Raw genomic sequence first — 25,527 nt, 5'->3', positions numbered from 1 at the left:
CGAAATCCATGTTGATACTCAGCGAATGGAAATTCTCCTACGAGGCTTGGGAGGAGTAATGCCTCAAGAGTCTTTGCCACTGGTGAGAGAAGGGAGATCGGTACGACTCCCCCAAACTCGGGTCTTTTCCAGGCTTCAGTAGCAGAATCACTCTGCCCATTTTACAGACATCGGGAACTATAAGAGTGTTCAAAGACAGGTTGAGGACAGTAGTAAGGTACTCAACTCCAGGTGAATCCAGATTCTTCAACAACAATATAGAGATTCGTCGGGCCCAACGCCTTAGATGATTTGGCGCCATGGATGACATTCGTAACTTCGCCCACGGTAAATTGTGATGACTGTTCATCAGTTCGGAGACCACTAATACGGCGAATGGCTCTCCTCCTTGCCCTGTCTCCCTCGGGATGCACAATAAATTGACGGTTGAACAACCAGGCGCATCTCTTCGGATCAATCACGGCTATTTCGCCAAAAGTGACTGAGGTCCTGTCATCCCGTCTACCGGGGTTCAAGAGTGACTTAACAGTAGACCACAGTTTGCCTACACCAGTGCCTGAGTTACATTGCTCCAAGTGTTCCAGCCACAAAATCCGCTTATGTTCGTTGACTACCCAGTTTATTTCCAGATTCAGATCGCTGATTCTGGGGTTAGCGGGGTCCATACAACGAATCCCATTACGCTCGTCTGCGAGTACCACTGCTTGCGCCGCGCTTGTGGTATTCGATCGGCTGGTATAAAGCGAGCGGCTGCTGCGTTAATGATGTCTCGGAATTTCCTCTCGGCCACTAGTACATCAGAGGGGGTGGTAGTTCACTGAAGCGGCGATTGGTATACTCTCTGAAGCCAGGCCAATCGGCCTTCTTATGATTGATAAACGTCCGGCGCTCAGAGGTTATGAAGTCGGGTGGTCGGTCGAGGGTTAGAATTATGGGGAGGTGGTATGATCCCAATGAGATGACGGCTTGCCAGGATACGTCACTCAGGAGATCAGGAGATGCAATGGAGATGTCTGGCGAGCTGCTGCACCTCCTCGTAATCCTAGTAGGGGCATCCTCATTCACCGTGCAAAACGTGGAGCTTTCAATCTGCTCTGCCAAGGCTACGCCACGCTGGTCGTTACCTAGGGGAGAATGCCATGACGTGTGATGCGCATTAAAGTCCCCTAGAAACAGACAATTATGGGCAGATAGTAACCCACTTATGTCGGGGGTAGATGTAAGTGTATGTGTTTGCCTGTCAAGGATCATGTTATGTATGTGTGTTTGTCAACGCTGGTGAGCTTAAGCAGAGATCAAGAGGGGACTTATCGCGAAGTTACCAGATTGTGGCCAGCAGGAGGTATATAAGATAGTGGCGTAACGCAACACCAGTCAGTTTTATCTGAAAGCGCGTATTGTAAACGTATCAGCAAACAGCAGTTAGTGAGTTGTAAGGCAAATAAATAGATCAATAAATCTATATGAAGTAAAGTAATTGCAAACGAACTGTGTTCCAATTGGAAGTAAAACGCCTATAGTAAAAACTTAACAACTGGTGCCTAAAGTGAAATTACGAAATAAAATTTTGCAATGAAATTCGCCGATCTACGTGTAGAAGACTTGAAGAAGGAGTTAGGTAAAATGGAGCAAACAGTCTTTGTAGCTATAAAAATGGTTTGAGCGCCGTAGAATTGACACCAACTTGTATCCAATATGAACTTTTGAAGCCGAAGTAGCTACAGTTTTGGTCCCAACTTTACAAAATGTTGCATGAGACGTTTTATTTGACGTCCCAATATGTGTGAAGAATTTCTTCGAATTCGGTTTATATTTTAATATAGCTCACATATATTTCTTTCTTCCGATATGGACTTTTAAGGCTGTAGAAGCCACAATTTTGGTCCGATCTGTACGAAATTCAGCATGGGGTGTTTTATTAGACATTTGCAAAATTTCGTCAAAATCGATATAGATTTAGATATAGCTCCCATATATACCTTTCTTCCATTATGACCTTTAAAGGCTGTAGAAGCCACAAATTCAAGGCCCTATCGTAAGAAAAGCTAACAAGGTTCACCATATTTAAATATGTAGGCAAAAAATTCTGACTATATTCTGACGTAGGTCCTATGTATTTAAAGTAGTATGTAGACTCGGTGGTGTAGTGTACTATACAGATTTTTTGAGTGAATTTTGGAAATCGAATATTTGGCAGCTCCAACAAATTTACGAAATACCATGGTGACAAAATTTAGATACCTGCCAAAAGGCGACCGGACAACCTAGGGTCTTGAAATTTGGCAAATTCCATAGAGACGTCTCTACTCGTTCTCACGCGACATATTTTTTTTAGATTTTGTCAGTTTTATATCACTGTATGTTGTTCTTTGTATGTAACTTCCCTTTATAGTTATAGTATTCCGACTCTAAGTTTTTTGGACATGTAATGAAAGCGAGCTTTCCGTCTCTCCAACGCAGTTTGGCAAATGCCACACGTTTTTTAAATTATCGGCTATTTTTCCCCATCCTGTTACGTCTGGTATTGGCAGGTATGTTTTCTTCAGTTCGTTCCATATAACTTCGCAGATCTCTAAGACAAAATTTCGAATCGTTGAATCTGCCATTTTAAATGTTAATGACAGATATTGTTGTGAAGATCCGTGGGGTAAGTAACTACACAATTAATGAAAAGAAAAATGAGTCCATGTACATTTTGCACAGCCCTATACTTACATCAAAGTTAACAAAAGTCTACCGCTGAGCGGTATAGCTCTCGCAGAATTTTTTCCAAGTTGGCTCCCAACATTTTGTTTAAAATATCAAAAACCTTCGGACTCATCCTTATGGTCATTAGGAATTCATCTGGGTCATTTTTTAACGTTTGAAAAGAAGTTGGAAAGTATCCGCATATGCCCCTTTGCAAAAACAACTCTCGTGCCAATAGTCGTCTTTTATTCCCATTTATAATCATACAAACCGATTTTATTAAACTCATTTTGCTCACTTTAACTTTTTGAACATAACTTAAACAGCAATAAAAACAGCTAATTATTGAACAAAGCATCTAGCGTCTGCCACATGCTATGTAACTCAACCCAAAGAACGAATAAGTGCTGCTCGTGGCATTTAACTCCAGCTTTATGGTATTTGGTGCATTTGAAACCCTTGGAATGATACAAACATTTTTTTCCATCTAAAGACCTCCTAAAAAAGATAATTGAATTTGCTGACGAACTACGTGGATTTTCCCACAAAACAATGATGCCTCCATGTTGAATGGTTGAAAAATACATATTTTAGATCAAGAAACGTGCGGCACCCAATTGATCCTGATTCATTCACGTTGAAAACCTCTGGGGCATACTATCTGCGAGGTTTTTGCAAAATACTAGCCACACAGGAAAAAAAGTAAGCAACACTGAACTCATTCAGACGTGCATTTTTGCAAAGATAAACAAATAAATAAATTCATAAATTTTCAAATAAAACAATAAATTTACAGACATTGCACATGCAATTTTTGCAAGCAAGATGCCTGTTGAAATTCCTCATGAAATGGACTTCGATGTCGTTGAGGAAGAGGTTCTCAGCATCAACCGAGGGCAGTGTCTACCAACAATACAGCAGCACAAACATCATCAAATGCCAATAAAAGACAACGGCTTGAAACCACTGTTGATATGAGGGATTTGGAAAGTCCTGAACTTGGAAAAAGATTGAAGAAACACAAGCAGACTGACGATAACCCATTTGGTATACTTGTTGTCCTAACTCAAGTAAATTTCGCCTCTGTTCCTGTAAATCAAGCCACACAAGCCACCAGTAGTAAAAACAACAATGGTGGCGCAAAACCAAAATGGTGCCCACCGATATTTATTTATAATGTTAATGTTAAATCCCTTGTTGACTCCTTGAGGGATACAATTGGTGCTGTTTCTTTCAAGGTAAAGAATATAAATAAAACTAAAAGCAAAATTTGTTTCACTGACCCATCTGTTCATGTCACAATAATGGCTATTTTGCGAAATAAAGGCGTACACTCATATTCCTTCACACCGAAAGAAATGAAACAAGTTTCGTTTGTTTTAAAAGGGCTAACTGCAAACACTGAAACAATTAAAGCTGAATTAGACGAAAAGATTCCAGACACCGTTGCGAATGTAGTGACATATAAGACATCCAGAAACAATTATACTGGCCTTTTTTAGTTTCCTTGTTGCCAGGGAAAAATACCTCTGACATCTCTGCCATTAGGGGGCTGCAAAATCAAACTGTTACATGGGAAAAGCCGAAAAAAAGAGTCTGATATCCAATGCAATAGATGCCAGCGCAGGGGGCACATATCGAAGAACTGCAATTCTGCTTATAGATGTGCGAAATGCGATAAAAATTACGGCCCAGATGAGTGCGAACGGACGACGGAGGATTCCGAGAATCCCTTTTGTAATAGTTGTGGTGAGGCAGGTCATCCAACAAATTGGCTGCAGCGTACTTACAAAAAGTACGCTGCAGCTCGTCAGCAAAGAATTGCAAAGGCGATGGAGGAAAAGCCCCAGGCTAGGGCCAACGTAAATAGATCTGTGGGACTGTCCATGAGAATGCCAGGGCAAACATTCTCAAATCTTTTTCAATCTGGTTCTTCACTGCAGAACAATTTCCAGCAACACAAGCCTCCCGTAATTGAACATTTTTTGAAACTAGCTTCACTGTTTCTAGAACCAGAGGAAATAACATCGGAACAAGAGGTGAACATATTCCTCTCTGAATATTCAAGCATGTCCAAATCAGAGGCCAAATCCGATTTTTTGCGCTTATTTAATAAAGTAAGAAATAATTATGGACCATAGGCCCCTAAATTTTGTTACTTACAACGTAATCTTGTTGATGCCAGTCGAAAATAAAAGAAAATAAAACTAAAAGGGTATAATTTCGTCTACGATAACTCATCAATTGGATTCGCCATTGCTGTAAGAAATCATATACAGTTTAATCGAATTTTTCTCAATGATCTCGAAATTTATACTTGTCAATTTCAATTCGTATTGTTAAGCAATAACGTTCGCAAAAAATATTTGATTGGATCTTGTCACGTACCCTCGTAGGAGGTCGCTCCACCTTTTCTCTGGAGTGGCAATTGATGCTGGCGGGCGCTGGCTGCTGGCGGTTGAGCTCCGGCTGTGGCTCAGTGGATGGGGCGCTGTTCTTTGCCAACACCTATTGCCAAAAAAAAAAATAAAATCAACCAGCTTGTGGATGGACAAATACAGCGGGTACGTAAACATACGTCTTTATCGGTTCGCTGACATGCCGGTCTTCCATGGCATGCCTCGGCCTAACCCTCCCCAAACCATGGTACTTCCGTGGCCCACTAAATCGGAGTACCCCAAAAGCTTACTCACCTGTTCATTACACCATTCCTTCCCCTTTCTTTAGTCTCCTATCCCTTCATGGGAAAGAAAAAAAAACAAAAATATTTCATTCTAACATTCGTACAAAATTCGGCACTGTTTTATTTGGAGGTCACAACCTCCCTGATACTCTCAATTTTGACATTTATAACAAAGCTTGTAATGCAAGTTATCAAAACTAACAAATTTTTCGTGAAATATTTACTTTAGCGCAAAATCAAAAATTTGGATCAAACTTAGCAAAATAATTTTCAAACAAAATTTAAGGCTTTCAAATTAAATTTCTCAATCTTGTGTTTTTCAGGTTCCTGGTTCTAATGGCGACTGTTCCGGATTAACGCCAATGGAGTCCCCGGTTATTGTGATCCTGGTGGCAGCCTCTGCGGCCAATAGGGTCCCTTTTAGGTTCTCCGTCCGTTTTAGGTTTGTCCGTCCGTCCGTAAGTATTGTCGTAGTATTGTTGGTAAGTATTGTCGTGTTTAAGTGTATATGTCGCAGTCAGTTCTTGTCTAAAAAAGGGTTTTTTTTCTTTTATTATTTTCTAGGGGTTTTCTGATGTGCTGCTTTCTCAGCACCGTAAGGTCGACATTGGCTGATGGGCAAGGAAATATCCTCTACTATCCACTACCTAACCTAACTATGAGCTCATCCTTAGGTTACTCTATAGAACCCAACCAAAGGGTAAGTAATAAAAAAAGCTCGATGTTGTCCCTAACTTATTTCCTTTTTTCTCTTTTTTTACAGAAAAAACTTTTTTAACAAAATAAATCCGTCGAGAGTCAACCTTCTGTATGCCTATCTGTTTATAGTCGGAGAAACTTTTTGGACTACCTTATGGACACTGGGGTATGCGACAGCGTCTAGGTCCCTCGGTGGAGTAGCAACAGGGGTTGTGGATATGCCAATTGCAGCAGCTGAAGTATTTTATGTTGTGGCAGTGGAGGCGGAGGAGTCTTGGCTTTCGCTTTTTGTTTTTTAGCTTTAAACTTTACATTGTAGGATTGATTTTTTTCTATTTCTTTTCAGTGTTTTCTTCTTTACTAAATGTTTCTTTTTCTTTTACAGGTTTTTTACAACTTTACTTTTTTTACTTTTCTATTTCTTTTATTCTTTTATTTTTCAAGTTCTTTTAAATCAGTGTAAAATTTTCATATATATATATATATATATATATATATATATATATATATATATATATATATATATATATTGTTTTTAGAATTTTGCCTTATATTTGTAACTTTTTCTATAGCTTTAAGATGTTCACCAAAACTTTACATTTGTTTTAAATTATTTCTTTAGTTTTCACAACTTTGTTTATTTTGTGACACCGCTCAATAAACACATAAAATTTTTCTTTTGTTAATTCATTTGTGTTTAATTTTTTTATATTTACTGATGGCTCCACCTCCGTTTGCTGCCAAAACCCAATCGAAAAAGAACTTGGAACCATCATGAAATTTGCATTTCCAAAATAGCAAAAACAAAAAATACATGTTTCTCTGAAGTGTCGTTGTAGTGGTCACATTTGTATGTGGAGGTAACATATGGTGGTAGCGCAGGGTTGTATTCCCTAGTTGCCATAAAAAACGTGACTGTTCAAAACCAGATGTCGCCTTACTCCAATCAGACATATGGTGACACGCTACAAACCCAACCATCCTTTAGACATCACTGTCATAGGATGGGAGGGAAAAACAATTTTCTCGCAGTGTATAGTGTCAAAACGTGTGAACGTACCTTTAGTCAAACCTACTTCAGCGGGTGCAGGCCCCTTAAGAAAATGTAATTCTTCCTCAATAAATATACCTTGCGCTACAAGTATACCTTGAGTCGAGTAGTACCTACCCGGTACTCGATTAACCAGTTATACCTTCCTTAGACATACCTTGATCAAATTAACTTCATATCAATAAAGCGGACGGACGGAAAAAAATATGCTGAATAAGCAATTAATTAAAGGTAAGTAAAAGTTGTAAAAATAAATATTGTGAAACAAAAAAATAAAATATGCATATAATAAAATAAGCATATAATATAAATGCTTTGAATAAAAAATTACAAGGTGCGTCAAAAAAAAAAAACCAAAAAAAGTGCGGTAAACTTTACGTGTGTGTGTGTATAAAATGAATGAACGAATTACTAAACAAAAAAAAAACTTAAATAATTGTTTTTGTTTAACAAAACGCGGTAAAAATTAATTGCAAATTAAAAAATAAAAATACAAAGAAAAAATTATTTGCCGGCCGTGAAATTAATGTGAAATAAAATAATTATTGCAGTGAAAATACAAACACCAAAGTTAAAAATGTTAAAAAAAAAACAATATAAATAAAATATAAAGTCTATTTTCATTTAGTCAAATAAGTGAAAATAACAAGCCGCTAATTTAAATCAGAAAAATTTTAAATAACAAAAAAAAAGAAGAATCTAAAAAACTACGAAGCTCCCAAAGATAAAAATAAAATGAGATTCAAAAGCAAAAATTCCTCAAAATTCTAAATTTCAAAAATAAAAACAAAAATTCCTCAAAAAAAATTTAAAAACATCAAACCAAAAGAAAATCTTAAAATAATAAATAATTTTAGCAAAACAAAACAATGCATTTTGACTAAACAAACTTTCTTCTTGGTTCTCTTTCCAGATGCTGCACCGACATCAAACTCGCATCGGCCGCTCCGCTTGAGAGCACTGACCATACCAGACGTGGACCAGCGACATAATGTGCCCAGGGCAGATGAACTGGTAAGTGTCAAATAAATAATACGCCACGGCGTATTCTTTTTTACTCCTCTCAGTCACTACTTGCACTCACCACGGCATCCCTCGCTCCATGTCCAAGATGCCATAGTGATAGAAAGACGGGTCACCCATTGCGAGGTTGATATGAGGCTCTACCGTGGTTGAGTGATATCCTGGGGTCGGCATCGAGAGATGACAATCTCTCGTCCGGACAAAACGCCTTCCGCCGCAACTCGCGCTCCATGTCCAAGATGCCATAGTGATAGAAAGACGGGTCACACATTGCGAGGTTCACAGCGAGCTCTCCGGCGGTCGAGGTACCCCAGATAGGCAGAGAGAAATGGCACTACCCCGTTCTAACCCCTGTGCACATTACACCACTGGAACACTCCTGGCGGCCCCGCACTCGCGGCTGCGTAAGACCACGAGTTTCGTCGCTCTCAGTCCCCGACGGATAACTCAGGTAAGTCGAACGGTAAGTATAAAGTCCCAAACCTCTAGGTATATATAATCATCCTACACACACACATTCTTCACCGCTTGCCGACGATGGGATATTCATTGCAAGACGACTCTTATGGAAGCAATTTAAAACAGCTGCAAATAAACGGCTTAGCATACATAGCAGCTCAAGGCAACAAAAACAACTTCAAGACTGGATCCAAAAATTATGTGTCTCCTAAAACTAAAGCTAAGTATCCATTACTATAAATTCAAAAGATAATCCAAATCCTAATTCATTTTTCTCTTATCCTATAGCTTCTTACACTACTGGCTAATACCTATGGACCTTGGGCCCATGTGATGGAATCCAACTTATAGCTAAAACGGTAAGTCACTGATTTCAATTTTTATTAACTTTTTATCGGAGCGCCGAGGCCTACATTTGTGAGGTACTATGCTATTTAAAACTTCTCTTCAAAGAGGTGTCGCACTGCGGCACGCAGTTCAGACTCGGCTATACAAAGAAAAGCCTCTTATCATCGAGTTTAAACTTGAATCGGACTACACTCACTGATATGTGAGAAGTCTGCCCCAGTTCCTTAGTGGAATGTCCATGGGTAAAATTAGCAATTTGCTTTATCGGACACATTGGTAGCTAGAATATATTTACTGCTTTAGGTCCTTAGCATGGTAAACGCCCAATGATTTCCCTTTTAGATCTTCAATCTCATATAAGCACTTTCCGACTGCTTTAACTATTCGACACTTTATGTATTTCTTGTTGAATTTTGCGTTGATATTTCTACCGAAGTCGCTCAATTGATGGTTACGTCGATAAACCTCTTGACCTGGGAAAACCTGACTCTTCTGGCACGAATGTTGTATTTGCTAGCCCTATCGCGGTAATTCTTCTGTAACCTTTTCCCGACCTCTTCCCTCACTAATTCCAAATGGTTCGATTTTGGTAAAGCACTAAACTCTGGGTCTTTCAACGAGTCTAGCCAGCCTATAAACGCTGCCGTGCGTAATCATACTGGTTCCAAAAAGAGCAACATAAGGTGTCATGCCTATTGAAGAATGCACTGTGCACTCGATTGCAGGCAAGTTTTGGTCCCAATCCCTTTAATCCTCCTGCAAGTATGAACGAATGGCCGCCAATATAGATTGATTAACTCGTTCTGATGCGTTAGCTTGAGGTGAATAGAGTCCCGTTTTCATATGGCCTACACCGTAAGCCTCTATAAACGCCGCGAAATCTCTCCCAGTAAATTGTTTCCCATTGTCGGATAAAATCGTTTCGGGCACACCAAATTTGTGGAAAACTTCTTACTCAAGAAATCTAATAACATTTCGAGCGGTTGCCTTTTCCATTGGTTTCAATAACACATATTTGGTCAGGTGGTCTAAGACAATAAAAATGTAACAGTTTCCTGCCTTAGAGCGTATATTAGGGCCCAAAAAATCAGTGTATATTTTCTGAAAAGGACGACTGATTTCTAGCATTGCCCCCATCGGCTGACGCATTGGCTGATTATTCGGCTTAGCCTCTTTGCACACTTGGCACTTCTGAACGAAAAGTCTGATCTGAGCACTCATATTAGGCCAGTAGTAATATTCTTTCAACCTAAACAGTGTCTTGTGAAAACCGCCGTGCGCTGCTGTGCTGGGACAATGAGCTTTATCTATAGCAGATGCCGTGAGCGATTCCGGTACCCATAGTTTCCATACTGAATCCTCTTAAGGAAGGTCCACCGTCACTGGTATTGTCCGTTTGTAGAGATAGCCATCAATGACTCTTAAGTCTGGCAAATCCTTCTGGTTAGCCTCCACGACTTTGATCTTCTCAAGGTACTCCTCTTCCTTAAACTTTGCCGCATTGAGGTCTACTAGACTAAAAAATGGAAAATCCAATTCATCAAGATTATATCGCGAAAGCGCGTCAGGTACCACGTTTTGACTACCCAGGCGGTGTTCTATTTCGAAGTTGTGCCCCTGCAGTAAAAGACTCCATCTTGCCAGACGACCGCTCAGCTCTTTGTTGCTCACCAACCACTTAAGTGATGAATGGTCTGTGATGACCGTAAACGGCATCAGCTCTATATAAGGGCGAAACTTTTTTATTGCCATCACCACGGCTAGGCACTCCCTTTCGGTAACGGAGTAATTTTTCTGCGCTGGGGACAACTTCTGCGACATGAACGCTATCGGATGCTCGCCTCCTTAATCGTCTTTTTGAAATAGGACACCACCAATACCAACGTCGGATGCAACACACTGGATGTAAAAATGTTTCCGGAAATCGGTGTGTCTTAAGACTGGACTACGGGTTAATGCCTCCTTTAGCCGTTCGAACACTATTTTGGCTTCATCACCAAACTCAAAACCACGCCCTTTCTTTAATGTGGCGAAAATTGGTGCTGCGATGGTCGCATAATCGGCAATAAAACAGCGATACCAGCCTGTCATACCTGTGAAACGCCTAAGTTGTTTGACATTCTTTGGGTATTCGTACCCCACTATCGCAGAAACCTTGTCAGGATCAGGCTTTACTCTTCCCTCACCAACTATATACCCGAGGTATCGTAGCTCTTTAAAACAGAAATTTGACTTTGCCATGTTAATTGTTAGACCAGCCGAGTTTAAGGCCTTTGCCACTTGTCTCAAAAGGTCGAGATGTGTTTCAAAATCTGGGGCCACTATGAGCAGGTCATCCAAATAAACAAACACTCTTTCACGGAGATGCGCAGGAATCAACTTATCCATTAACCGGCACATCCTCTGGGCTGCGTTACACAACCCAAAGGGCATTACGGTGAACTGGTATAGGGGTCTTCCTGGTACAATAAAGGCCGTTGTCTCCCTGCTCTCCATCTCGAGTGGTATCTGCCAGAAAGCATCTTTCAGATCCACACTCGATATGAAATGCGTATCCCCTAGCCGGCTGAGAAGGCTCTCAATGTTTGGGAGCGGATAGGCATCCTTGACAGTAATGGAATTGAGCTTTCGAGCATCCAGGCATAATCTATTTTTTGTGCCTTTCCGGACTAATGTCACTGGGTTATTCCAGGGGCTCTCACTGGGCTCAATGACCCTTATGTCAAGCATTATATCCAGCTCTGCATACATTAGGCTTTGCACTGCTGGAGATACAGGGTAATGACGTTGCTTTACTGGTATTGCATCTGCCGTGTTAATAGTGTGTGTCTCTAAGGATGTGCTGTCCAATCCCCTTATCTCGAAAGACGGAAACTGAGATATGACCTCGTCTAATCTCCCCCTCTGATCACTGTTCAATTAATAATTGGATGGGTCAATAGGGTCGTCTTCTGCCTCCTCCTCCAACGACAAACTTTCAACACTGGCTAGCAATTTATAACGTTTCATGAAATCGACCCCAAGGTATAGTTCTTTACTTAAAGTGGGGACTAAGAAAAAGGTTACCTCACTTTCCATTTTACCAAGTTTCACTGGGGCCCGAATACGTCCTACAACCTTGTGCGGTGTCCCGTCTGCTGTGCCGACTTGTGCCGAAAACTCAAAAATTGGTATCTGCGCCCTCTCAACTAACTCTAGGCAGCCTTTGCCTAAGACGGTGACTGTTGCGCCACTATCTAACAACCCCTCTACCTCTTCATTTCCAATTTTCACTCGCAAGTAAAGACGAGTGTCTTCTCCTTCATATAAGGTAGATGAGGCTATCTCCTGCCTGAGTTTCCTTCTAGACCTATACCGCTCTCTAGCTCTTTTGATTCGCAGATGTCTCTTCCAATTGTTTAGGGTCTGTTTCGACTCAGTAGAGATTAGCTGACTTACCTTACCTATATCTAAAACCTTATTTAATACACTATTATCATACAATTCATTCTTCTCATTATATTTGTTTAATTCATTAACTTCACTTACTTCACTAAATATCCTAGCTCTAACGCTCACCGAGCCCGTCTGGATGTTTCCCTTACACTTGGGACAATTTGGCTTGACTACGTTCTCCAAACCACAACCATAACAGAACAGCTTTCGTGTTGTCGAAGGGCAGTCCATGAATCCGTGTCCTCTTTCTTTGCAATTTCAGCACACATAGTTTGCTTGTATTGAAATTGCCTCCACTTCAAATTCTTGTGGCTCATCCGCCTCGATGGCATGGACTCGTGGAGCAAACTGCTGCCTATATCCCTGGTTTGCTTGCCTTTGATTTGCCAACATTGTTTCGGCATTCTGCATTCTTCACGGAAGTATTGGAGGCCATAAATGCGAATTGGGAACACCAAAGCTGCCAAATCCGGTTTCTAGTTATCTTTCATCATCTCCACCAGCATGTTTTCGCTCATTGGCTCTCGTTGCTGGTGTCGCAAACGCAGCATCGCATTATAGAAATCTTCGAAAGGCTCCTGTGGACCTTGTCTTCTATCCATCATACGCCGCTGCACGTCGAAATCACTCTCAAATTTCCTGAACTGAGACAGGAATGCCTCTTTTAGCGCCTCAAAGCTATGAACTCGCCCCAATCGTCGTTGCATCCAGTACCAGTCCTCTGCTGGTCCCTCTAGAAGTTGCGGGAATTTTACTAGCACCTCGTCTTCATCGTATTCATGGTCTGCTTTCAATTGCTCCAATCTAAATATGAAATCTTCAGCTGTAATGGATTTGGATGTGCCATCAAATTTCAGCTTCCATTTTTCCATGTCCACTTTTCGAATATGGCTTCTTGACGCAGTAGAAAGATGTGGGTATGGTACTGGTGCAGCACCTGATTGTGGTGACAGTCGCCATGTCTGGTCATTCCCGTTGTGGTACTGTCTGGGCTGTCTGTGACTCGCCGACTGCTGCGGTAACAAATTAGAAATTTGTGGCTGGTAGCTATGGTTGCTCTGTGGCATTATTGTTTCCAGAGGTACTTGTCGTGCTCGCTCTGTGTATGGAAACACGCGTGCATTTGGCATGGATGTGGGATCTTGTGGTGGTGGATTGAACACCGGCGGATTTTGATGCGATGATTGTACAGCGCCATTCGTCAAACTTTCCTGGACTAGTTGTGGCACCAATCTTCTGATCCCCTCGTCCAGTATCCGTATAAGATCTATTTGACCTAAGCCAATAGCCGAATCAATTACATCCTCTAAATGGTTGTCGGTACCTTGGGTCAATCTGTCGGTGGCTACATTATTCGCTTGCGGTCCATTTTGCCGGATGTCTCTGTATATATTTTGCGCGGTTATACTGCCAAAATTTGGGGTCTCTGGAGATGTATCGTTTATTGCTGAGATTGACGCACCAACGACTGACTGTGCTGGGCTTGAAACTGGCGATGACTCTATATTAGCGGGCACTATCATTGTTGCGGTTGTGCTGGCTCCTGCTGTGGTCGTTGTGGTTGTTAGCATCGTTGTCGTTGTGTTTGTTGTTGCTGTTGCTGCCATGTTAGAACAGATGGGACCTAATCCCCCTCTTCGTAGCTATTTGCCCTAGTTCTTACCATTTAGTTTATTGATTAATAATGACTGAAAAAAAATAATATATCTTTTATATTTTCAGAAAAAACACGCACATAAATCCTACAGTTTAAACTGATATGCTATGCCTAAATACAAGGAAAGGAATGTGAATGGTGTAATTTACAAACAGGTGACTACAAAGCAAACCAATAAAGACAAATAAAGTAGAAATTGAATGTCCTCCAAAATAACTTAATTTCTTCTCTTTTCTTTCCAAGGTTACGTTCCGCTAACATTAATAAAACAAAAGGTAATAATGGGATTGAATTTGCCCCCTTAACGAGAAACCAAAGGTCACTGAAGGACATCTATAACAACAAGAAGGAAAACGGACGGACAGGTAGGCAAATACAATTTGGGCTATTGAATCTAAAACTATTTTATATTAATGCATTCTTCTCTCCCTAGAAACGTCGCAAACGACCATCAGAACTTGGATCCCGTTAAGCCGTGACTTACGCCTCCTTCATGGATTAGAAAAATACACTGCTACAATTGTATCCATGTAAGTTTCATGAATTCCTCCATGAGACTCACGGCTTCAGCTTCCAATAACCCATCACCGGGGCTTACGTGGGCGGAAAATATGAAACAAACATGAAACGATTGAAACTATAATGACGTGGTAAGCCTGATCTCTCAGGCCCCACGTTGGGCGCCATTTTCTTTGTCACGTACCCCCATAGGAGGTCGCTCCACCTTTTCTCTGAAGTGGCAATTGATGCTGGCGGGCGCTGGCTGCTGGCGGTTGAGCTCCGGGTGTGGCTCAGTGGATGGGGCGCGGTTCTTTGCCAACACCTATTGCCAAAAAGGAGGGACAAAAAAAACTAAAATCAACCAGCTTGTGGATGGACAAATACAGCGGGTACGTAAACACTTGAAATTAAACACACAGGAAAATGTCTTTATCGGTTCGCTGACATGCCGGTCTTCCATGGCATGCCTCGGCCTAACCCTCCCCAAACCATGGTACTTCCGTGGCCCACTAAATCTGAGTGCCCCAAAAGCTCACTCACCTGTTCATTACACCATTCCTTCCCCTTTTTTTTAGTCTCCTATCCCTTCATGGGAAAGAAAAAAAAACCAAAAATATTTCATTCTAACATTCGTACAAAATTCGGCACTGCTTTATTTGGAGGTCACAACCTCCCTGATACTCTCAATTTTGACATTTATAACAAAGCTTGTAATGACCGAAAAAGGTAGTTAAGAAATTAAAATGCAAGTTATCAAAACTAAAAATTTTTTCGTGAAATATTTACTTTAGCGCAAAATCAAAAATTTGGATCAAACTTAGCAAAATAATTTTCAAACAAAATTTAAGGCTTTCAAATTAAATTTCTCAATCTTGTGTTTTTCAGGTTCCTGGTTCTAATGGCGACTGTTCCGGATTAATGCCAATGAAGTCCCCGGTTATTGTGATCCTGGTGGCAGCCTCTGCGGCTGCCAGATACAGATGCAACTGCTAAAAGCAATAATAAAGGAAACCGTGTAGCATACAACGGCCAATTTCAATTTCTTGAAAAGCCAGTACATGTTGATCAAGTCAATGAGCAGACAAGTTGGCATTGGCACGCTTATTCGGCTCGGCCTTATTGCTCGTCGGTGGGTATGGGATCTTGCCATTGTCAAGCTCGAAAACGCTACCATAAAACTTTAAAAAGAATTGTCTATAAAGCGTGCAAGTTAAGCTAAGATGGGGACGAAATAGTAACGCAAGAAGTAGAAAAGAGAAAGAAGAAAGTCGATTTCGCAGAGCCTATTGTATTCAGGTTATAGTTGTAACAACCTGAAAAGTCTATGCCCACCCATCCATGTTACCTGGTATCCACCAATATATCCCTGGTAACCCATAACCAAAACCTCCCCTCTACGCTACTGCGGTGCCTTCAGGAATCAAACATAAAGAAATTGCTTACCACATATCTATCGATTTCATGATTTTATTCGACATTGTAACCGATATTAATTCAAAAACAAACATATTCATTTTAAATTCACAAACATTTTTTTTTTAAACCCTTATATATATATATATACAAAAGATAATAATAAAAAAACCAAAAAAAGATAAAAAAACAAACAAATCAAAATAATTTGCCTAACTGCTGTTGTTAACTATATGGCTAAAATTTAAAACGAAATGATTAACAGTGACAGAGGTTTGTTCGTAGGTGTCTGTTACGATCGACTGAAATGTTAAACAAAAATGTTAATGCGCATATGTTCAATATGCATAAGAAAGCAAAAGCAAAATAAAAAAAAAAACGCAAAGCAAAATGATCGAAGTTCAATGACCTGTTTCCGGACGGACAGGTGAAATTGCAAATGTATTAGTGTTATTCTCTGTTTGGTCTTATTTGCTGCTTAAAATTGTGTCATAGTTTCAAAACATAAAACCCAATGCAATAATTACAACAACAAATGAAAAAGTAAAACGATTCTTTTGGTCACATCAACTGGTTTACCATAGGGAAAACAACAAAAACAACATTCACGTTTGTACGGCTATGCATTTATGTACTGAGAGTAAGGGACCACCATTCAAAAACAAGTGAGCATATTAAACTGCAGCCAAGAGCTCGCTATATGTTTCAATGCCTCTAAAGCTGTAAAGAGAAAATAACAAGGCATACACAAAAGGAAAAAAAACCCTTGAACGCCTACGTGAATGTTATTTTCGAGTCCTTTTACCAGGATTTATAAAATGTTCTAATTATTTTGATCTATTTGAAATTTATTGCAGCTGAATTTGTGACCAAAGAAATATATTTTGAATTTATTGAAAATAAAAGAGAATCTTCATTGAAACCACCACTGCTCTTCAATATTCTAACGGTCTGCTCAAATGATTGGCACAACTAGTCCATGCAGCCACAGCATTAATGACAGCAAGTGGTGTTTTCAAATAAAGCAACAACAACAACAAAACAAAAGAGTAAAGAAACCACTTACTTGTCGTTTAGATCCCACGATGAAAGGCCTTTCAGCAGGGGTATGCGGGGCAGGGCTATTTGCACTTCCCAACACTGGTGGATGTTCTTATAACTTACTAGATTTGTTGGTTGTTTTATTTATTGTCTCTTTTATGTGACTTGTTGTTGTAGTCTTTGGGTGGAATGTTTTAATATGATTTTCTTTTTCTTTATTAGTGTTTCACTTTTTTCTAAATTTTTTAAATATATCCAGTGGTCGAAGACACTTGCGTAATTTTTACCCTTTAAAATTTTGGAAACTAAATAAATTTTAGAGACACTATAAAGTTGTTAAAAATGTTACTTTTTCTCCAAAGAACCGATTTAAAAAAAAAATGAATATAAATGGAAGCGGTTCAAAATCAAACAACACATACGAACAAATATCATGAGATTTTCATGCATGCAAAGCAGACTTCTGCTTGAAAAAAAAAATCAATTTCTTTCTTTTTCAGGTTCTTACAGTTTTCAGGCTATCAAAGCAACGATCTTTTTTTTCTAATTCGCACTATAAAATAGGTCACTTTTAAGGCAGCGAATATGAGCAGGAACACACTATTATTTTTTTGTTTGGGGTTATATAGCACACAAAGGCGGTCAGGGCTTCGCCGCAGTCCCCGAATACTTCCTCTCCACTCCCCTGATCACGGACACAAACGCGGGGAGTAGGAACGAGTTAATTTCACGACGCTGAGTAACAGACTGATGGGTTCCGTGTAAATGGGATGCAATGGTACTCCAAGTCAAGCCAGGGACTTCGTTCGCCTCAAAAGAGAAACCAAATCGACCAAAGAGAGTTAGAAACCTGAGGGAAACACACGACCTCTTATTAGAATTGGAGCAAAGCAAAAAAAAAACAAAACTTAATTTACCTTTGTAGGTTTTTAATGTGGAAATGGTTAATGCGGGTTTCATATGCGGCAAATCAATAATTTAAATGACCGGAAATAAATTATGATTCAATGGTAGTTTGGCTCAAAAATTTATCCAAACACCCTTATTGGAAAATTTAACATAAGTTAGAATAAAATTCCAACCTTAAAACAGAAAAAAAAGAAAATTCGAAATAAATGAAAGCAAATCACTTTTTGCCGACCTACCGACACCCGAAAAATAAGAAAAACTCACAATGGATAATTAAAGAAGTTCCGAAAACTGAGCGGTTTTCATAAAAAAAACGGATGACGTTTCAATAAAAAAATTCACAGCGGTTTTATTAAAAATTGACTCAACAAACAACGATCGTAGCTTTATGTACACTTGTTCACTCTGGGAAAGCTTGCCAAAAATGAGGAAGATGGCTTCTCGGCCAGGCCCTTTTCTACTCTCGCCAAAGCATCAGAATTTCCCAAGCTCTTAGCAAAGTTTACAACAAAAAAGAAATGGCCCGACATATACCAATGCAAAACAAACTCAATATGTCGCGGAGAAAAGGAGATAACATCATTGCCTAGGGCATAAAGACTCAATGGCATAGCATAGATATAACAGCGATTAAATGTAATGTGCGAAATCACAGGTATAATCTAGGGAGCTATTTGCCAAACCAAGCCACCAACACCATAACACAATCAGTCTGGCCACAAACCGGAAAAGGAACAAAAAAGAAAAGAAAGATTTAAACCAACACAGCCACAAGCGCCACTACATTTACCCCCCCGCCAAAATCAGGTTTCGGGGAGGAAAAAAAACTCGAAAGCTGATCACGCTTGTGGATGTTCATTGCCTTATATCCTTCGCATGATAATTACCAAGGGATCGTCCTTGTAGATCCTCAAGTTCGTAATAGTAATTGCCCAGTTTCCTACGTATCCGGGCTTTAACAAAAGTTGGAGCCAATTTGGCATTGTAACCCTGCTCAAAGTTGCTTTGGCGAAAATTTTTCCGAAAACCTCTTGACCAACTTCGTAGGAAACCTGTCTGGACCGAAGGTTATATGCCCTTTCATTGCGCTCAAACTGCTTCCTCATGAAATCCGAAGCCTTAGCACGAATAATATCAAATGAGTCCGAACGATTGAAATTGACAGCCCTATCATCTAACATGCCCAAGTTTCTTAATAATTTATAAGAAGCACCATTGGTCACCATATGCTGACCGAATGCCATGAAATAAGGGGAAGTACCAACGGAGGAGTGAACTGTAGACCTAAGTGCACATGCAATTCGACTCAGATTCTCATCCCAATCCTTCTGGTTAGGATTTACATACGCCTTTATCGCAGAAATAACTGATCTGTTCACTCTCTCAGACGCATTTGCCTGAGGAGAGTGAACCGCAGTATAAACATGAGAAATGCCATAATGTTGCAGAAGTTTATTGAAATTATTCGCCTTAAATTGGGTTCCGTTGTCGGAAACAACAACCTCGGGGACGCCAAAAGTGTGAAAAAGATACTCCTCCAGGAACTTGACAACTATATCGGCCGTAAACTTCTTAACAGGATGGATAAAACAAAATTTCGAAAAATGGTCCAACGCCACAAAAATTCCTACGTTACCGGTTCTGGACCTAGGATACGGTCCTAAAAAGTCCACATACAGCCTCTGGAAGAACCTATGAGTCTCCCCTGCCTTACCCATCGGTGTTTTCATAATGTAATTCGGGTGTTTAGTGGATTTGCAGATCTCACAACTGTTAATGTAATTTCGGACATCAACGACCAAATTTGGCCAGTAGTAATATCTTCGGATTCTCTCCAGTGCCTTATTAATTCCGCAATGAGATGAGAAGGGGTCATCGTGGTGCTTTCGCAGGACCTCAGGAACTAAACCCGATGGAATCCAAAGTTTCCATGCCAAGTCGTCAGTTGTTTGTTCTCCGCGTGCGTGCTCTGTCCTTCTATACAAAAACCCATCGATTATTTTTAAGTCAGGTGTATGATCGATATTAGCTTGAACCCTTCTTAACAAGTCTTTGTAGTCTTCGGAGTTAAAGTGGGTAGAATTCAAATCTACAAAAACCCCACTGTCCTTACCTATCTCGGACAAACACAAGACCTCGGACAAGTCATCAGAGTTGACACGGGAAAGCGTATCAGGAACTATATTTTGCGTACCCTTTCGATGCTCAATCTTAAACCGATAGCCTTGTAGTTTCAAAGCCCATCTGGCCAGCCTTGTGCTTAGGTCTGTTTGGGACATGAGCCATTTTAATGATGCGTGATCAGTTATCACAGTGAACTCATGCCCCTCGACATAAGCCCTGAATTTCTTTATACTCAGCATTGCTGCCAAGCATTCTTGTTCGGTGACACTGTAGTTGCGTTGGGCTTGGTTGAGTTTCTTAGACATAAAAGCTATCGGAAACTCATCACCCTCCGCATTCTTCTGCACCAATACACTTCCTATTCCTGTTTTGCTAGCATCGCAGTGTATGTAAAAAGGCTGCGAGAAATCAGGACTATGCAAAACAGGGGCTGAACTCAAGATTGACTTTAAATCCTCAAAAGCTTTCTGGGCATCATCGGTCCACGCAAATTTTCTTTTTGCCTTTAACAAATCTGTTAAAGGGGTTGACAGGGCAGCATAGTTCCTAATAAATTTCCGGTACCAACCCGACATACCAAGAAAACGTCTGACCTGTTTAACAGACCTCGGTGTCGGAAATTCTGTAACGGCGGCAACTTTATCTGGGTCTGTTCGGATAACCCCGTTTCCCACAACATGGCCTAAATATCGGACTTCAGTCACGCAAAATTTACTTTTCTCGACATTTATGGTTAAACCAGCGTTTCGTAGACACTTAGCCACTTCCATTAACACAGCAATATGTCGCTCAAAGGATGCCGATACCACAAGAAGATCATCCAGATAGACAAACACTTCGGATCTGAGGTCCGCAGGTATCACCCGGTCCATGAGCCTGCACATGGTCTGTGGCGCATTGCATAGACCGAAGGGCATGACTTTGAAATGATACAGCGGCCTCCCAGGTACCGTGAATGCTGTCTTATCTTTCGATGAGTCATCAAGTGGTATTTGCCAAAAGGCATCTTTGAGGTCCAAACTACTGATAAATTCCGCCTTGGGCAGACGGCTTAAAATGCCGTCGATATGTGGAAGCGGATAAGCGTCACCTATTGTCAGAGAGTTTAGTTTCCTGCTGTCGAGACACAATCTATTTTTGCCAGGTTTTCTATGTAGCACCACTGGAGAAGACCAGGCACTAGAGGATTCTTCTATCACCCCCATGGCAAGCATTCGGTCCAACTCTTCATAAATCAACTTCTCAATCGCCGGAGAGACTGGGAAGTGCCGTTGTTTAACTGGTTTTGCATCACCAGTATCGATGGTATGGCATAAAACATTAGTCTTTCCCAGGCCCGCCTTCGCGAATGAAGGGAAAAGACCTATCACCTTTTGCATCTCGAACCGCTGCTCGGAGGTCAACACAATATCACCCAAAATCTCACAAACGTCAGGGAAAAGATTAAGCGAACCTATGGCCGGTAACAAAGACGGTGGTAAAAGGTCATATAAACGCCAAAAATCGATCCCTAAAATCAGATTCTGCGAGAGAGTAGGTACAATGAAAAGCCTTATGTCCATTTTTCGACCGCGAAATTCAATTGAAGTCTCCAAAATCCCTAAAACCTTTTGAGCTTTGCCATCGGCAGTGTTCACTGTGGTGTGAAGAGGTTTGTATGGAATATCCGAATGTAACATTCGTGTAGCCGCATCAGAACCTAAACAGGATACGGAAGCGCCAGTATCGAGGAGACCTATCATATTTCTGCCTAACAACTGAACTTCCGCATAGGGTCTTACATCTCCAGGTCTGTCTAGGACAGAAACAGAGAAGATTTTCCTCACAGATTTAATCTTTTTCCAAAAAGTTTTCATTCTAATACTCGACCTACTAGGCCTGTAGTCTTCACCAAAAATCCTCTTTCTGACTTCATAATAATTCCTAAGTCTCTCATGGAAAGGAACCAAAGGATTAGGACCTAATCGTCGTTCTAACTCAGGGTTATCTGTACAAAGTAATCCCTTTTCATTTCCATTTCCTGTGTAGTTAACACCATCATTTCCATCGTTAAAGATGGGTGATTTATTTTCAAGTCTGGGTAAATTATTGTCATATCCGGTTAAAGTACTGTCAAAATTGGGTAAAATATCCTCACACCCTATTTTGTTTCGGGGCTCGTTTGAGCATGACTCGTTTTGGCTGCACCCTTTGGTGCCATCGCTGAATAGTTTTTTGGATTCGAGCTGCATTTCCTACAGCTGGGTTTGTATGTCTGTGGTGCCCCACACCCATAACAAAATATGGTGCGTTCTGCCAAACAATCTTGGTAACGGTGTCCCGCCCCTCGGCAATTCCAGCAAATCAAACTAATTTCTGCTATATCCTCATCAGGTGGCAGCAACTCTAATACCGGTGTCTGTTCAAGTTCGATATCAATCTCGGATAACCGCTTTTGGAGGTGACCCACCTTACTACCAGAAACACCATGCCTTTTATAAACGTCCTGAATGAAAAATTCGCGGCGGCGGCAAATCTCACGAAGTTGACCGATAGATTCTATTTTCATATTTAAAATTTCGTGCTGGATTTCTGGCAAAAGATTACGTCTCAAGATCTCAACCAGTGTTTTACCACTCAAAGGCTGCTCCAATCGATCCACGAGGTCGATAACCGATTCGTAAAAGGAGTCAAAAGATTCATGAGACTTTTGTTTCCGGTCTCGGATCATCTCCCTAATATCTACATCCGTACGCGAATCCTTATACTGTTCACGCAATGCACGACAAAGATCTGGCCATTTAACAATATCTACCGTCTTGTGGAATCGCCAAAACCAATCGTTGGCTTTCCCGTCAAATAACGCACTAGCATTGCCACACAACAAATGAAAATTGCCACCTAAGGTTTGGTTTGTCAACGCTTCAACCCTATAGATAAAACTGTCGACCGGCAAACAGTTTGAGCTTCCATTAAATTTCATCTTCCAGTTAAACATAATTTGGCTAACCTTATCGGGTCGGATACATAAATCAGGCACGGTGACTGATCCTGCAGAGTACGGGCGATTAGTACCAAGCCTAGCATCAAAAGAATCCTGACCACCACTAACATTCGGCCGATTATTTGATGATGAAGGCAAACCAAGGAGCTGCTCAAGTGTGCGCTGCTCTACATCAGGTAATGTATGCATTCGTGGTGCTCTGTTAGCATCCGGTGAAGACGTGTTCAAGGCATGAGAAGAATTTATATCCACTCTGTTCAATTGAGGTGGATTACTCTGAATGTGACCCATTTGGAAGGCATTCGAACCCAATCTAGACAAACTGGTCTCAACACTCTTATCAACCAAAGTCGAGATTTGGCTGGACAAAGCGGACAAAAGTTGGGATTGCTGTTCAGAAACAATCCTAGATACCATACTCTGAATGTCATTCAAAGAAAATTCAGACATACCAAGGGTCGTACTAGAGGAGGTATTAGAAGGTTTTCCCTGTGAAACATTAGTCGCATTTCCTGATTGACTAGATGTAGATGGGACTAAATCGGTTGATCTCATTGAGTCAAAATTCTTGGCTTTCGATGAAGATCTAGTAGCTACAGGTGATGAAGCAGGCTTAGGCGCCGACGGAGTAGGATCTCTCGTAATTTTCTTACCACACACTGGGCAATTAGGATTGGTTTTAATGTGATTGCTAACACAAGTCTTGTGAAATAAATGCCTGCAAACAGTTTCGGTCAAAACGGACTTATCTGGGACAGTAGCATTGCACACGCCACATTTTGGACCGTTTTCCTCACTAGCTAGCGCGGTAGGCAAATCCTCATTACTACGTTGGAGTACCATTTTGAAAAAAAAACCCAAGACAACAAGAGAAGAAAAATCGAAGTAAAATCCTTCACCAGACGACTTCACGAAAAGTAAAAAAAAAAACCAAAAATATTTGAATTTGAAAAGCTAAAAATATTCAGAAAAATATTTCGCTTTTTATTATTCAAAAACAAAAACAAAAGTATGGAAGTCAAAATAAATCCCAAAAAAAATAAAAAATGTAACTCTTAAAAATCAAGAGAAAAAAAATATTCCAAGACGGAAAAAAAATCTAAAATAAAAAAGAATAAATAACCAAAAATAAAGCAAAAAGAAAATAAAAAACCAATAATGGAAAAAAAAATCTAATAAAAATCGAAATTTCCAAAACCCAAAATAATCATGAAATTATTTGATTCCTTTAGGCGACCACCAGTAGAAAGGGAGAACAAAATATAAAATATATCTAGGCTCTAAAAAAAAAGAGATTCCCCAAAAGAGAAAGTTAGATCTAAAAGAAAAGATAAGCTTACGTTGGTTGCAAACGTAATCGAAAACATTCACAAATTCCAATACGTAAATTAGAGAGAAAATATCTTAAGAATTTTAAAGTCTAGGTCAGTATTAGACAGAGGTCCAAAATCCTGAATTCGCCAAACAGCAAAATACAAAAGATACCTTCATAAAGATACAAGGCCGTGTACCCCTATAACTGGTAGTATTCGACAGCACCACTGCATTTAACGAAATACAAATTCCATTGAAATTGAGATACACAGAAGAAAATTGAAAAATTGGAAAGGATGGGAATACACAAAAGGATAGAAAAGGAAAATAGGAGCTGAGCGATTTTGCCAAAATATAAAAAAAAATATTTTGAAGTTTAAAAAAAAAATAAATTAATTTACGAAAATCAGTTTCAAAACGCCCGGCCCCACGTTGGGCGCCAAAAATTTTATATATGTTGCATACAACGGCCAATTTCAATTTCTTGAAAAGCCAGTACATGTTGATCAAGTCAATGAGCAGACAAGTTGGCATTGGCACGCTTATTCGGCTCGGCCTTATTGCTCGTCGGTGGGTATGGGATCTTGCCATTGTCAAGCTCGAAAACGCTACCATAAAACTTTAAAAAGAATTGTCTATAAAGCGTGCAAGTTAAGCTAAGATGGGGACGAAATAGCAACGCAAGAAGTAGAAAAGAGAAAGAAGAAAGTCGATTTCGCAGAGCCTATTGTATTCAGGTTATAGTTGTAACAACCTGAAAAGTCTATGCCCACCCATCCATGTTACCTGGTATCCACCAATATATCCCTGGTAACCCATAACCAAAACCGCTACTGCGGTGCCTTCAGGAATCAAACATAAAGAAATTGCTTACCACATATCTATCGATTTCATGATTTTATTCGACATTGTAACCGATATTAATTCAAAAACAAACATATTCATTTTAAATTCACAAACATTTTTTTTTAAACCCTTATATATATATATATATACAAAAGATAATAATAAAAAAACCAAAAAAAGATAAAAAAACAAACAAATAATTTGCCTAACTGCTGTTGTTAACTATATGGCTAAAATTTAAAACGAAATGATTAACAGTGACAGAGGTTTGTTCGTAGGTGTCTGTTACGATCGACTGAAATGTTAAACAAAAATGTTAATGCGCATATGTTCAATATGCATAAGAAAGCAAA

At 40.1% G+C, this 25,527-nt stretch overlaps 1 protein-coding gene and 2 long non-coding RNA genes across 3 annotated transcripts in view; 2 read left to right on the top strand and 1 right to left on the bottom strand.

Moving 5' to 3' along the window:
- LOC106092641 (kinesin light chain) overlaps positions 1–25,527 on the bottom strand; it is a 220,157-nt gene that overhangs the window by 155,000 nt on the left and 39,630 nt on the right. The window lies entirely within an intron of this gene.
- LOC131994352 (uncharacterized) lies at positions 5,736–6,512 on the top strand. Its single transcript, XR_009396653.1, has 3 exons — positions 5,736–5,853; positions 5,936–6,071; positions 6,135–6,512. It is a non-coding gene; the product is annotated as an uncharacterized LOC131994352 (long non-coding RNA).
- LOC131994350 (uncharacterized) lies at positions 7,279–16,107 on the top strand. Its single transcript, XR_009396651.1, has 6 exons — positions 7,279–7,352; positions 8,035–8,962; positions 14,109–14,198; positions 14,287–14,408; positions 14,477–14,933; positions 15,430–16,107. It is a non-coding gene; the product is annotated as an uncharacterized LOC131994350 (long non-coding RNA).

The sequence above is a fragment of the Stomoxys calcitrans genome, chromosome 1 (assembly GCF_963082655.1).
Source record: "Stomoxys calcitrans chromosome 1, idStoCalc2.1, whole genome shotgun sequence".
In the NCBI taxonomy this organism is placed as follows: domain Eukaryota; kingdom Metazoa; phylum Arthropoda; class Insecta; order Diptera; family Muscidae; genus Stomoxys; species Stomoxys calcitrans.
This window is presented reverse-complemented; position numbering and strand designations above follow the sequence as displayed.